General features: G+C 49.9%; 1 pseudogene; it reads right to left on the bottom strand.

The window, feature by feature from the left end:
* Positions 1 to 12,067: 12,067 nt before the first annotated feature.
* LOC122230910 lies at positions 12,068 to 12,169 on the bottom strand (annotated as a pseudogene).
* Positions 12,170 to 13,586: the final 1,417 nt, after the last annotated feature.

The following is a 13,586-nucleotide window of genomic DNA, read 5'->3' as shown; positions in this document are numbered from 1 at the left end:
GGCTGTGCCCAGAGGCAGGGGACCACCTGGCTGCCCCTCGGGACGGTTATGGTGCTGGGCAGAAGTTGGGGAAACACCTGGGGAGGGGGCATAACTCCCTTTCTCCCAGTTTGGGTGTGGGCCTGGTGACGACTTCCCCGTGAAAAGTCGCAGAATCGGGGAGGCTGGGGTGTAACTGTGCAGGGCTCTGCCGGGTGCCCAGGGTTGACTTCAACAGTGACGGCCTGCCTTGACTGCATGTCCCCTGGACACGACGTGACCTCCGTGGCCTTCCTGCCAACAGCCCATGACCCCTACCTCTACCCATGAGAAAATCACCGGAAGATTCCAGTTGAGGGACACCCTACAAAATACCTGCCCACGGGGGCGCCTGGGGGGCTCTGTCAGTTAAGCGTCCCATTCTTGATTTCAGCTCAGGTCATGATCTCACAGTTTGTGAGTCTGAGCCCCACATGGGGTTCTGCTGATGGTGTAGAGCCTGCTTGGGATTCTCTCTCTCTCTCTCTCTCTCTCTCTCTCTCTGTGTCTCTCAAAATAAATAAACTTAAAAAAAAAAGAAAATTATGTGTTAAAAAAATACCTGCCTAGAAGTTCCGAAAACTGTCATAGTCATCAAAAGCAAAGAAAGTCCAAAACACCATCACGGCCGAGAGGAGCCTCAGGGGACCTGATGGGGAAATGTCACGCGGGATCTCGGGACAGAGAAGGGAATCGGGGGGAAAACTAAGAAAATGGGACCAAACTGTGGTGTATTCGTTTAGTTAACACTCTATCAGTATTGGCTCATTAATTGTAACCAAGCTGTCGCACGAACACAAACACAAGGAGTTAATGCGGAAGCTCCGGGGTTTATGGGAACCGTGTATCACTAGGTCTGCGAATTTTCTGTAAATATAAAACTGTTCTAAAATTATGACTTTTTTTTTTGCAATATAGTGTCGTTAACTATAGCCGTCATGCTGCGTGTTACATTCCCATGACTTGCTTACTTTGTAAGTTTGTGCCTTTTGACAACCTTTAACCTGTTCTCTGTATCTACATGCTCAGGGTGTGTGTGTGTGTGTGTGTGTGTGTGTGTGTGTGTGTTTCAGATTCCACATAGAGAAGAGAGATCGTATGGTACCTGTCTTTCTCTGTCTTATTTCAGTGAGCATAACGTCCTCAAGGTCCATCCACATTGCTGCAAATGACAAGATTTCCTTCTTTTTTACGGTAATATTCCACGGTGCATCTACACAATGTTTTCTCTATCCATTCATCCATCGCTGGGCACTTAGGGTGTTTCCACGTCTTGGCTGTTGCAACCAAAGCTGCGGTGAGCACGGGGGTGGGGACGGTGCGGATATCTTTTCGAATTTTCGTTTTCTTTGGACGCATCTCCAGAAGTGGGACTGCTGGCTCGTAGGGTTCTATCTTTAACTTTTTGAGGAACCTCCACACTGTTCTCCACAGCGGCTGCACCAGTTTGCATTCCCGTCAGGAGTGCACAAGGGTTCCCTTTTCTCCACATCCTCACCGACACCTACGTCTCTTGTCTTTTTGATTCTAGCCATTCTAAAGATGTAGGGTGAGCTCGTTGTGGTTTTGGTTTGCGTTTCCCTGATGAGTGATGTTGAGCATCTTTTTATGTACCTGTTGGACATCTGTAGGTTTTCGGTGAAAAAAGATGTACTGTTCAGATCTGCTGCCCATTTTTAAAATAAGATTGTTTTATTGCTATTGAATTATATGCGTTCCTTATATATTTGGAATATTAACACCTTATCGACACGGAATTCACAAATGTGGGGTTTTATGGTTTTAGGTCTTAAATTTGAGTCTTTTAAAAGATATTTTTTAACTTTTTTAAATGTTTATTTATTTTTGAGAGAGGAAGACCGAGCATGAGCAGGGGAGGGGCAGGGAGAGAGGGAGACACAGAATCAGAAGCTGGCTCCAGGCTCCGAGCTGTCAGCACACAGCCCGACACGGGGCTTGAACCCACGAACCGTGAGATCATGACCTGAGCAAGCCGGATGCTTAACCAACTGAGCCACCCAGGCGCCCCACATTCAAGTCTTTAATCCATTTTGACTTGATTTTTGTGGATGGTATAAGATAGGGGTCCGGTTTCATTCTTCTGCATGTGGCAGCCGGGTTTTCCCAGCACCGCTGATTGAAGACCGTCCCTTCCCCAGTGTGTATTCTTGGCTCCTTTGTCATAAGCTAATTGGCCATGTATGTGTGGCTTTATTTCTGCGTTCTCTTTTCTGTGTCTGTCTACTGATCTGTGTGTTTGTTTTTAGGCCGATATCAAGCTGTTTTAACGACTACAGCTCTGTGATATAGTTTAAAATCAAGACGGGTGATGCCTCCAGCTTTGTTCTTCAAGATTGCTTTGGCTGTTTGGGGTCCTTTGTGGTTCCGTTCACATTTTAGATCATTTTCTCTATTTCCGTGAAAGAGGCCGTTGGAGTTTTGCTAGAGATTACTTTGAGCCTGTAGGTTGCTTTGGGCAATACAGACATTATAACTTATATAATTCTAAGTTTTTTAAATGGAAATTGTCTTTGTTGCTTTTCCCTCCTTTTATTTAGCGTAGTTTCGTTTTTTAACAAAGATGCCAGAGTGAAAATCATCACAGGGCCAGGAGCAGTTACCGCCTGGCCTAGCATCACGCCTGAGCCCCTGACCCGTCCACACTGTTCCTGCTCCCAGAAGGGGCTGGGGGCTCCATGGAGGGACGGTGTGCTTACTGCTGGGCCCAGCCAGCAGGAGGAGCACCCTGGCGGGCAGGGGCAGCGGTGAGGCAGAGGCTCACGGAAGGTTCTGCCCAGGGTGGGAGGACAAGCACGGATGTGGCCCGGGATGCCCCCATGGCAGGTGCCTTCCTGTCAGTCTTGGGGTCCCCGTGTGCCCCGTGGTGGCTGTCCAGAGCGGGGAACAGAGAGAGGACACCCTGCTGGAATGGAAACAGGCCTCAGAGGTGCTGGCCTCTTGGTGACCGGCTCAGTCCCCAAGGCCACCCCCTGAGATCAGACCCTGAGGTGCGCAGGCTCATTCTGCTGGCCACGGGTGCCAGGCCTGGGTGGACCTCCGGACACCTGTTCTCACCCAGGGAAACCCCAGGAAGCCTAGGATCCCACATGTGGAAGGTTCCACGTGGGAGCAAAGGGCAGGACCTAACACAGGCCTTCTCCAGCTCCACGGGAATTACTCGCTGAGCCCGAACCTCTCTAGCCCCGCCCAACCCAGACCAGGCTGCCTGCTACCCCTGCCTTTCCATGGCCAGGGCACCCACAGGTTTGGTGCCCACTGACACTCTTGTTGGGAGCCCCTCCACCCTCTGAGCCACAGGAGCTATGTGATTAGGCCCCACTTGGCCGGATGGTGACTCTCACATGGCCGCTGACACCCTTTTCCGGCCTGGCAGGGTCACCCGCCGCTTGATCCTCAGTGGGTTCACATGCTTTGGGGCCTGGGGGCCTCCAGCAGACTCCAGGTGGCCCCCGGCCCAGCTGGGTCTGGGGGTGGATCCCACCCCGGTTCCAGGGCGCCGACCAGGTTTGACACTTGGATCCTGGCAACGGTGAGAGACGCCCCCACCCCACACCAGCCTTCACGCTGTCCTGTGTTGCTGCCGTGGCCTTGGGAGTAGCAGGAGGGGCTCGGGGCCCCACGCCAGGCAACCGGAGGGGAACCTGGGGCGAATGAAGCCGAGAGAGGGGGGCCTGGCATGAGACTCACCTGATTCTCCTGTTGGCCGGGGGCAGGTGGCGGCAGGAGTCCCCTGAAGCAGCGTCTGGGAAGCAACAGGGTGTGAGTGTCCAACTTTTTCTCCAGATGTCAGTGGGGAACTCCTGGCTGCCTGCAGATCATTCAGAAGGAGGCGACACAGAAACGGCCCCTGGGTACGGGAGCTCGCAGACTTCACACCTCCCTAGATGGCAAGCAGTGGGGTTGGGGCTGCGGCGGGGGTGGGGGGGGTGGGGGGGGTGGGGGGGGTGGGGGGGGTGGGGGGGGGTGGGGGGGGGTGGGGGGGTGGGGGGGGTGGGGGGGGTGGGGGGGGGGTGGGGGGGTGGGGGGGGTGGGGGGGGGGTGGGGGGGGTGGGAGGCTGAGCCCAGTCACCACCCGACGCTCTGGAGCTGATTCCCTGGAGCTCTGTGAACACAATTTCACGTGTAGTGCTTTTAAATGCACCGTGAGGGGAACATTCTCTGCTAAGTACGTTTGGGCAGATGGAGGGCTTGGCACGTCTCCCGCAGGACTTCTCAGAGACTTTATACATTGCAGGGAGTCACGAATCCCCAAGCAGAGGACAGGCGCAAGCATGTCCTGGGCCAATCTGGCCACCAGACCTTGTTCCCAAGGCTCCGTGTGACCGTATTTCCGCAAGCAGGGAGAAGCTGCTGGCCGCTTGCCCCAGGCTGGGCACGGCGGCCACCGGGACGAACAACTGTGGGTTCAGAGCTTCAGTGACGGATGCGCGTAAGGGAGAGAAGGCGGCCCGGACACCTTAGAGCTGGCCGGGCCCCGTGTGCTCCTGCTGCACACCGACGACCCCAGACAAGGCCACTCTGTGACCGGGAGTGAAAAATGCCCTTCCAAGCTGTGTGTAAGCGTAAGCACACGCCACCCGCAAAAGTGACCAGACATCCCCCTCTCCTGGCTGAAGTGGGGATTCCACTGGCCGCCCCCCAGCCCCCGCCTGCGGATGAGGTTCCTGGAGACAGCCAGCCCCAGAACTGCGCCCCTTCTCAACAGCACCCCATCCGGGGCTGCCGCGGGGGGTGGGGGCCTTGGGAATGGGGCTGCCGGGCGACTGGGGGGGACACGCGCCACGATGACACCTCCACTCACTCTGCTAACCTGCATTATGCAGAGGCAGCGTCCTTACGGCACATTTACGGGCATCAAGTGCGAGGCGCCTGCTACCTGTGCACAGGCCATGTATCTGCACCGTCCAGTGTTCAGGAATCCCAAAGGGGACCTCGGAATCCCGGTGCCACGTGCTGGTCCTGGGTTCGCTGGGCTGTGGATCCACAGTCAAGAAAATTAAGGGGACGCCTGGGTGGCTCAGTCGGTTAAGCGTCCGACTTCAGCCAGGTCACGATCTCGCGGTCCGTGAGTTCGAGCCCCGCGTCGGGCTCCGGGCTGACAGCTCAGGGCCTGGAGCCTGTTTCTGATTCTATGTCTCCCTCTCTCTCTGCCCCTCCCCACTCATGTTCTCTCTCTCTCAAGAAAAAAATGAAACGTTAAAAAAATATTTAAAGAAATTAAATCCAGGAAAATGGTCTACCTTTCTGTTTCTTTCTTCTTTTTATTTTATTTAATTTTTTATTTGACAGCGTGTGTGTGTGTGTGTGTGTGTGTGCGCGTGCACAAGGAAGGGGCAGAGGGACAGAGAATCTTAAGCAGACTCCACACTCAGCACGGAGCCTAGCTTGGGGCTCAATCCCACGACCCTGGGACCATGACCTGAGCTGAAATCAAGGGTCAGACGCTCAACCAGCTGAGCCACCCAGGGGCCCCTCTTGCTGCGTTTTAAATAAAGTGGGTGCTGCACGTTTCTTATCTTTATTTCTAATTATTTGATGTTTTGATTGGTCTTGTGAATATTTTCCATTACCTTTTATCCTCTACCTTTTACAGAAAAATGAATATAGATGCATATTACAAAGCTCCAGCCATACTGAAGTATCCTGATTGCACAGTGAACCCCACCCACCAGTGACCCAGGGCTCACATGGGCTATGGATCCTTCCAGATGCAGAAGCGTCCTTCCTTCTGTGTTCTCCACAATCATCAGTCGCCCCGCACACGCTGGGTCACCACGCACAGCAGTTAGTTAATGCTCACGGGCAGGTGCTCACGCCCTGTCTCCCCTGCCGGCTTGTCCAGCGTCTGTGGAGAGCTCTGTCTGGCCGCTAACCTGCTTCTGTCGAGGGACACTTTGGTGGTTTCCAACCCTTCCTCCTCATAATCAGCAGGGGCCTCCCCTGCAACCGTGAAGCGGGTCACATCTGTCCTTTGTTCTCCGCAGACTCGGCAGGACAGAGGCAGGTAGGGACGGGCCAGCTCCCGCCATGTGCTTTGGGAGTGATGTCCCCGGGGGACACTGGTGTCAGTGTGTCCACAACTGCGTGGCTCAGGGTCCCCGCCACCAGACACCCGGCAGGGCCAGTGAGTGGCCAGGGTCTCTCTGAGGGGCGGGGGTGGGGGGAGGCTGGGACGCTGGTTCGGGGGCGCCTTCTGTGTTTTCCCGTTCATGCTGTGGAGCACCCTGCCCCCCTCCTTCCAGAAGGGTTCCGCTCTCCCCAGCACTGGGCCACAAGCACTTCCTGGGCTGGCTCCCCATCCCCCATACCTGGCTGGGTGGGAGGCTCATCCCCTTGTCCTCTCGGCGAGCACGGCGTGGCCCTGCTCCGGGACAGGCCCTGGCAGAGGCCGGGAGGGCAGGAGCCGGTGGCCAGGCGGGCAGGGGCCCGAGGACAGGGGTGGGGGGCGAGGGGAGGTTAGGCTGAGCCGGGGCTCAGAGAAAGGGCCATGAGGGCTGCCCGGGGCGGCCAGCAGGGAAGGCGCGTCTTGGCAAAGGGGAATCTTCACATGAGAGACCATGACCCCCACTGGGTCAGGACGACACGTTTCTCCGGGACCCCCTGTGCCGGCTCCACTGGCCCCATCTGCCGTCAGGGCTCAGGCATCACTTCCCATCTGAGTCCACATCAGCGGTCCTGCCGTCCCGTCGTCTGTCACGGCCCCGCCACGTGGGGCTGTCCGTGGGAAGCCCCTGCCGAGACCCCAGCTGCCCCAGCGTGCTTCCCCCTTTGTTCAGCACCCGGCGTGTCTCCTTCTGGGCTTTTCTGTGGTGCCAGCCGCTTGTGGTGTGCTTTCCACCCCCCCCCCCCCCAGGAGTGAGGGCTCCGGGTACACACCCGCGGCTGACCAGGTCCACGTCCAGGGGTGAGGCTCAGAGCCGGGGTCCTTCTGATGCCCCACCGCCCACCCCTCGGCTCTGGGTAGAAGGCCTGGCAGAGGAGAAGCCGCCGAGGGCCGGGGCCACACGGGAAGGTCCTGCGCCGCCACTGGCCTGGCACAGGGAAGGTGCTGAGGGGACAGAGGGGCTCTGCTTGCTAAACCCTTGAAACCCACACCCACGCTGTGTTCCCTCCAGGGGCTGAGGGGCCTCAAAGCGGTGGGCTCCTGCTCCCGGCGTGTTCGATGGACGCCCAAGCTTGACCTTGGTCCTGGGAGTGGAATGCCAGGGAGGGCCGAAGGTGGTGGGGGGCTGTGAGTGGGGAGCCACAGAGAGAACTCTCCACTCGGACCCCCCCCCCGCCCCGCCCAGGCACCCCTACTCAGGATCTTTATTCAGAGTTGTCTGCTCAGGCTGCTTCACTTCTGTAGACACTGGCCCCGCCTGCCCCGGGCCCCTTTGTCTCTTCTGTCCTGCTCTGTTTTCCTCCTCTGCACCCACCACCCCCGGATGCAGTGTGGGTCACTTGCTTATAGTCTCCTGCCAGAGTAGGAACTTCCTGGGCAGGGAGTTTGGTCAGTTTTGCTCTCCTGGACCACTGCCTGGCCCAGAGCAGGTGCTAAAGAAATGCTCATGCACTTCATGCTGCACGCGCACCTGGCTCACCTGGGGTCTGCAGCAGGGAGCACGCTGGTGTCCCCCCACCGATGCCTCTTGCTCGAAAATGGAAGCGAAGAAAGCTCAGAACCTTCTGTCAAAGCAAACACCACCTAGGCAGCCACGCACAGGACGGACGAGTGTGTATTTAATACATGCTTTTAAAATAGCAATGTTGGGGCACCTGGGTGGCTCAGCCGGTTAAGCGTCCGACTTCGGCTCAGGTCATGATCTCGAGGATCGTGAGTTCGAGCCCCGCGTCAGGCACTGTGCTGACAGCTCGGAACCTGGATCCTGCTCCGGATTCTGTGTTTCCTTCTCTCACCACCCCTCCCCCACTTGCATTCTGTCTCTCTCAAAATAAATAAACATTAAAAAAAATTTTAATGCTTCAGTGAACAATTACAAACACATGAGAAATGGAAAAATAGCAAGTTTCAGTCGAGAAAAAGTCTCGACAAGAAACAGAAGATACAAAGAAGAGACCAGTGAAAATGAAATGAAAATATAATAGCTACATATATAACAACTAAATAACTAAAAATTTTTAAAAAATGTATAACTCCATGGAGGGATTGGAGGAAAGAATCGATGAACTGGAAGACAGAACAGAGGTACCCAGTCTGAACAACACAGACACAAATACTGAGGAGAGTGAATGGAGCCCAAGGGACCTGGGTGACTCCATCACAAGATTCATCATTGCCACCCCAGAAGGAGGAGAGAAAGAGCACGGGCCTGAAAAGTGCTTGAAGAAACGATGTCTGGAAAGGTCTCAAATTTTGGCAAAAGTCAAAAAGCCCTAGAGATTCAGGAAGCCGAACAAATCCCAAATAGGACAAACCCAAAGAAATTCACACCGAGACACATCACAGTAAAACTTGTGAAAACTGAAGATGAGGAAGTCTTGAAAGCAGTGAGATCTGACGTCATACCTATAATAGGAAAAACAGTTCAAATGACACCAAATTTCAGAACCATTTTTCAGGCGTTGAGAAAGGAGAACTGCTAACCCAGAGTTCTGTATCCGGCGACAAGTTCCTTCAGAAATGAAGGAGGAGCCAAGACGTTCTCCGATAAAGGAAAACGAAAAGGATTTGTCACCAGCAGACTGACCCTAAAAGAATACCCAAACAGGAAAAAACAAAACAAAACCAAAAAAAAACAAAACCCACCCAACCAGTAAGGAAATGATCAAAGAAGGAATTCTGGACATCAATAAGGAAAGAGGAACAATGAAGAGAGTAAAAATGTGGGTAAATCCATTTTCCTTCTTCTTTTGAGTTTTACAGATTTATGTCTGACAGTGGAAGCAAAGATTATCACACTGGTTCTAAATGTACTCAGAAGAAATATTTAAGACAATTACATTATAAATGGGGATGCTAAAAGGATAGAGTAAGGTGAGGTTTCTGTACTTTACTCAAATTGGTAAAATGTCGACACCGGTAGACTGTGATAATTTATGTATAGAAAATATCATACCTGAAGCAACCACAAACAATCTATACAAGAAGATACAATAGACAAATCACAATGGGACTCCAAAAAGTTCAGATAACCTACAGGAAGGCAGGAAAAAGAAAACAGTGAAATAAAAAGCAGAGAGAAGGCACAGAAAACAAACGTAAAGCAGAGGATTTAAGTCCCAACGCATCAATAATTACATTAAATGTCGATTTTCTAAGTATACCAGTTAAAAGCCTGGTTTGGCAGAGTAGAGTTTTTTTAAATGACCAACTATATGCTGTGTACAAGAACTTCACCTCAACTATAACAATGTAGGTAGATGGGAAGTCACAGGATGGATGGGAAAAGATGTATCATGCAAACATTGATCAGAAGAAAACAGCATGGCCATCTTATATTAAAGTACATTTCAAAGCAAAGAAAATGACCAGAACAATGAAAATGGACCCTTTCACCATTTATAGTGATGAAACAGTTAATCCAGCAGGAATTCATGAAAGCCTAGACATGTATGCAACAAACAATGGAGCTGAAAAACATATATGGCAACCCAAATAGAACTGAAAGGAAGAGAGAAATCCACAAGGTAACTGGAGACATCAGCATCCCTCTTTCAACAAAGGCGTAGAGAAACCCTACGTCACCATCAGCTAATAGCCAACATCTAATCAACATTTACAGAACACTCCACCCAACAGCAGCACACACACTTTCTTTTCAAGTGTCCACAGTTGTGTACCAAGACAGACTGTATCCTGGGTCATAAAACAAACCCCAACAAACTTAAAAGAAGTGGAATCGTATAAAATGTGTTTTCCGATCACACTGGAGTCAAACTAGAAATTAATAGCAGAGGGCTGACAGAAAAGTCTCCAGTCACGTGAAAACTAAACACCACGCTTCTAAATAATCCCTGAGCTAAAGAGAAACACATTGAACTGAATGAAAACGAACACAGCAACATACCCAGTATTGTGAGATGCAGGTAAACAGAGCTAAGAGAATGTTGTGGCACTCATGCAGACCTTGGAAAGAGGAAACGTCTCAAACCAAAAGTCTATGCACCCACATCAAGGACTTAGAAGAAAAAGAGCAGGGGTGCCTGGGTGGCTCAGTTGGTTGAATGCCTGACTCTTGATTTCAATTCGAGTCGCGATCCCAGGGTTGTGGGATTGAGCCCCACATCGGGCTCTGTGCTGAGTGTGGAGCCTGCTTAAGATTCTCTCTCTCCCTCTGTCCCTCTCCCACACTTGTGTGCTCTCTCTCTCTCTCTAAAAATAATAAGAAAAAGAGAAAAATAAAACCAAAGCAAGCAGAAAAAAAGAAATAGTCAAAATAAGAGCAAAAATCAATAAAAGTGAAAACAGAAAATAATAGAAAAAATCCATGAAATAGAGCTGATTCTCTGAGAAATTTTTTTGAAAAATCAATACACATCTAGCAAGACTGACAAAGAAAAAAAGGGAGAAGGGGTGCCTGGGTGGCTCAGTCAGTTGAACATCCAACTTTGGCTCAGGTCATGAACTCACAACTTGTGAGTTTGAGCCTCTCGTTGGGCTCTGTGCTGACAGCTCAGAGCCTGGAGCCTGCTTTGGATTCTCTCTCTCTCTCTCTCTCTCTCTCTCTCTCTCTCTTTCTCTCTCTCTCTCTGCCCCTCCTCTGCTTATGCTCTGTTTCTTTCCCTCTCTCTCAAAAATAAATTAATCTTTTTTAAAAGTCCTAAAAAAAAGAGAAAAAATCGCATGATCATATTGATCAATGCAGAAAAAGCATCTGACAATTTTGACACACATTCATGATAAAAACTCTCATAAATATAGGAATAGAAAGGGGCTTTCTAAAATTGATAAAGAAAACTTACCAAAAAACCTGCAGCTAACATTATACTTAATGTGCTAGACTGGAGACATTCTCTCTGAGATCAGGAACAAGGCAAGGATGTCCATTCTCACCACTTTTTTGTCTGTTTGTTTTGTTTTAATGTTTACTTATTTTAGAGAGAAAAAGCATGAGCAAGGGAGGGAAGGGCAGAGAGAGAAGGGGACAGAGGATCCGAAGTGGGTTCTGTGCTGACTGCAGAGAACCCAGTGCTGGGGTTGAACTCATGAACCATGAGATCATGACCTGAGCCGAAATCAAGAGTCAGATGCCTAACTGACTGAACCACCCAGGCGCCCCTCTCACCATTTTTATTCAACATAGTGCTGGAAGTTCTAGGCAGTGCAGTAAGGCAAGGCAAGGAAATTAACAGGCATATAGATTGGGAAGGAAGAGCTCAAACTGTTCTATTTCCAGATGACATGATTTGGTTTGTAGAAAATCCCAAAGATTCTATAACAAAACAAAACAAAACCCTAAAACTTCTAGAACCAATAGAGGGAGTTCAGCAAGGTTGTAGGATACAAGATGAATATGCAAAAAAGCATTTGTATGCTAATAATGAGCAAACAGGTGGACACCAGAAGTAAAATCACAAAACTATTTACACTTAAAAGTGAGTGCTTAGGTGTAAGTCTAACAAAACATGTTTAAGACTTGTTTGCTGAAAACTACAAAACCCTGATGAAAGAAATCACTGAAGCTCTGTATAAATGGAGAGACATACCATGTTCATGGATTGCAATACCCAGATGTCAATTGCCCTCAAATTGATATATAGAGTTTTTTTTAATTTCTTAATGTTTATTTATTTTTGAGAGAGAGACAGAGTGTGGAGGGCTGCAGAAAGGGAGACAGAATGGGAGGGAGGCTCCAGGCTCCGAGCTGTCAGCACAGAGCCTGACACAGGGCTCGAACCCACAAACTGTGAGATCATGAACTGAGCTGAAGTCAGACACTTAACCTACTGAGCCACCCCGGCACCCCCTTTTTTCCTGTTTTTTCAAATTGATGTATAGATTTAATGCAATTCCTATCAAAATCCTGGAAAGATCTTTTATAAATAGAATTATTCTAAAATGTATATGGTAAATCAAAGGAACTAGAGAAACTGAAACAATTTTGAAAACAAAGGATAAAATGGGAGGAGATGGTCTACTGGATTTATCATACTACACTTGATCTTAGCCAAAAGGCCAAGAAGCAATCTACTGGATTTATTATATAGTTACAGTAGTCAAGACCGTGTGGTACTGGTGGAGGGATAGACACACAGATCAATGCAACAGAGTAGAGAACCCAGGAATAGACCCACACAAATATGTCCGATTGATTTTTAGCATTTTTATTTGTAGTAAGATACGCATAAAATTAATAATTTTTATGGAAGTTGATAATGCAACGGTGATTAGTATCTTGTAATGTTGTGTAACCGTCACTGTCTATTTGCAGAACTTTCCGTCACTCCAAATGGTAACTCCATACCCATCAGCAATCTCCTTACCCGTCCCCCCAGCCCCAATCCCCTCTGTGGATTTGCCTCCTCTGGGTATTTCATATAAATGAAATCATACAATAAGTGGCCTTTGATGTCTGCCTTATTTCACTTAGCATAATGTTTTTGAGGTGTATCCACATTGTAATGCATGTCAACACTTCATCTTTTTTCATGGCTGAATAATTCTGTTGTGGACAGACCACATTTGATTGATCCATTCTTCTGTAGATGAATATCTGGGTTATTTCCACCCTTTAGCTGTGGTGAGTAATGCTGCTGTGAGCATTTGTGTACCCATTTTTGTTTGAACAACTCCTTTCCGTTCTTGGGGGGTATATCTGGGAGGGGGCCGGTTGGGTCATATGGTAATTCTTATTTAAGAACTTAGCATATTGGGGCCCCCAGCTGGCTCAGTCAACCGAGCATGCAACTCTTGATCTCGGGGTTGTGGGTTCCAGCCTCACACTGGATGTGATTACTTACAAATAAAATCTTAAGGGGCTCCTGGGTGGCTCAGTTGGTTAAGCATCCGACTTTGGCTCAGGTCATGATCTCTCATTTTGTGGGTTCGAGCCCCGCGTCGGGCTCTGTGCTGACAGCTCAGAGCCTGGACCTGCTTCAGATTCTGTGTCTCCCTCTCTCTCTGCCTCTCTCTCTCTCTTTCTCTAAAAATAAAACAAATTAATTAATTAAAAATAATATAAAATCAAATCTTAAAAAAAATTAACTTATTAAGAAACTTCTTGAATCAGCCAACCTTCTTCTCAGTGGAGGCACCATTTTGCATTCTGCCATCAGTATAGGAGCATTCTGATTTCTCCAGGGTTTCGCCAACACTTTCTTTTCTGTCTTTTTTTTGATAATGGCTCTCCTACTGGGGGTGCGGTGGTATCTCATTTGGCTTTAATTTGCACCCCCTAATGAGTAATGATGTGGAGCATCTTTCATGGGCAAACTGAGACCCAGAAAGGGTCACACAGCTAGCTGGTGGCCGAGAGACAGAGTGTCACCAGGAGACTGAACCTGCCCTGATACCCCACCAGCTGGGAAGTCCCCAGGGGACAGGTCCCAGGGCCCCTCCTGCCCTGGTCCCCGAGCCGAGGCCTGGGCTGGTGTTCTAAGGCTCC

The sequence above is a fragment of the Panthera tigris genome, chromosome C2, assembly GCF_018350195.1.
Source record: "Panthera tigris isolate Pti1 chromosome C2, P.tigris_Pti1_mat1.1, whole genome shotgun sequence".
Classification (NCBI taxonomy): Eukaryota; Metazoa; Chordata; class Mammalia; order Carnivora; family Felidae; genus Panthera; species Panthera tigris.
The sequence above is the reverse complement of the archived record's forward strand: the minus strand, read 5'-3'. Positions and strand labels throughout refer to the sequence as shown.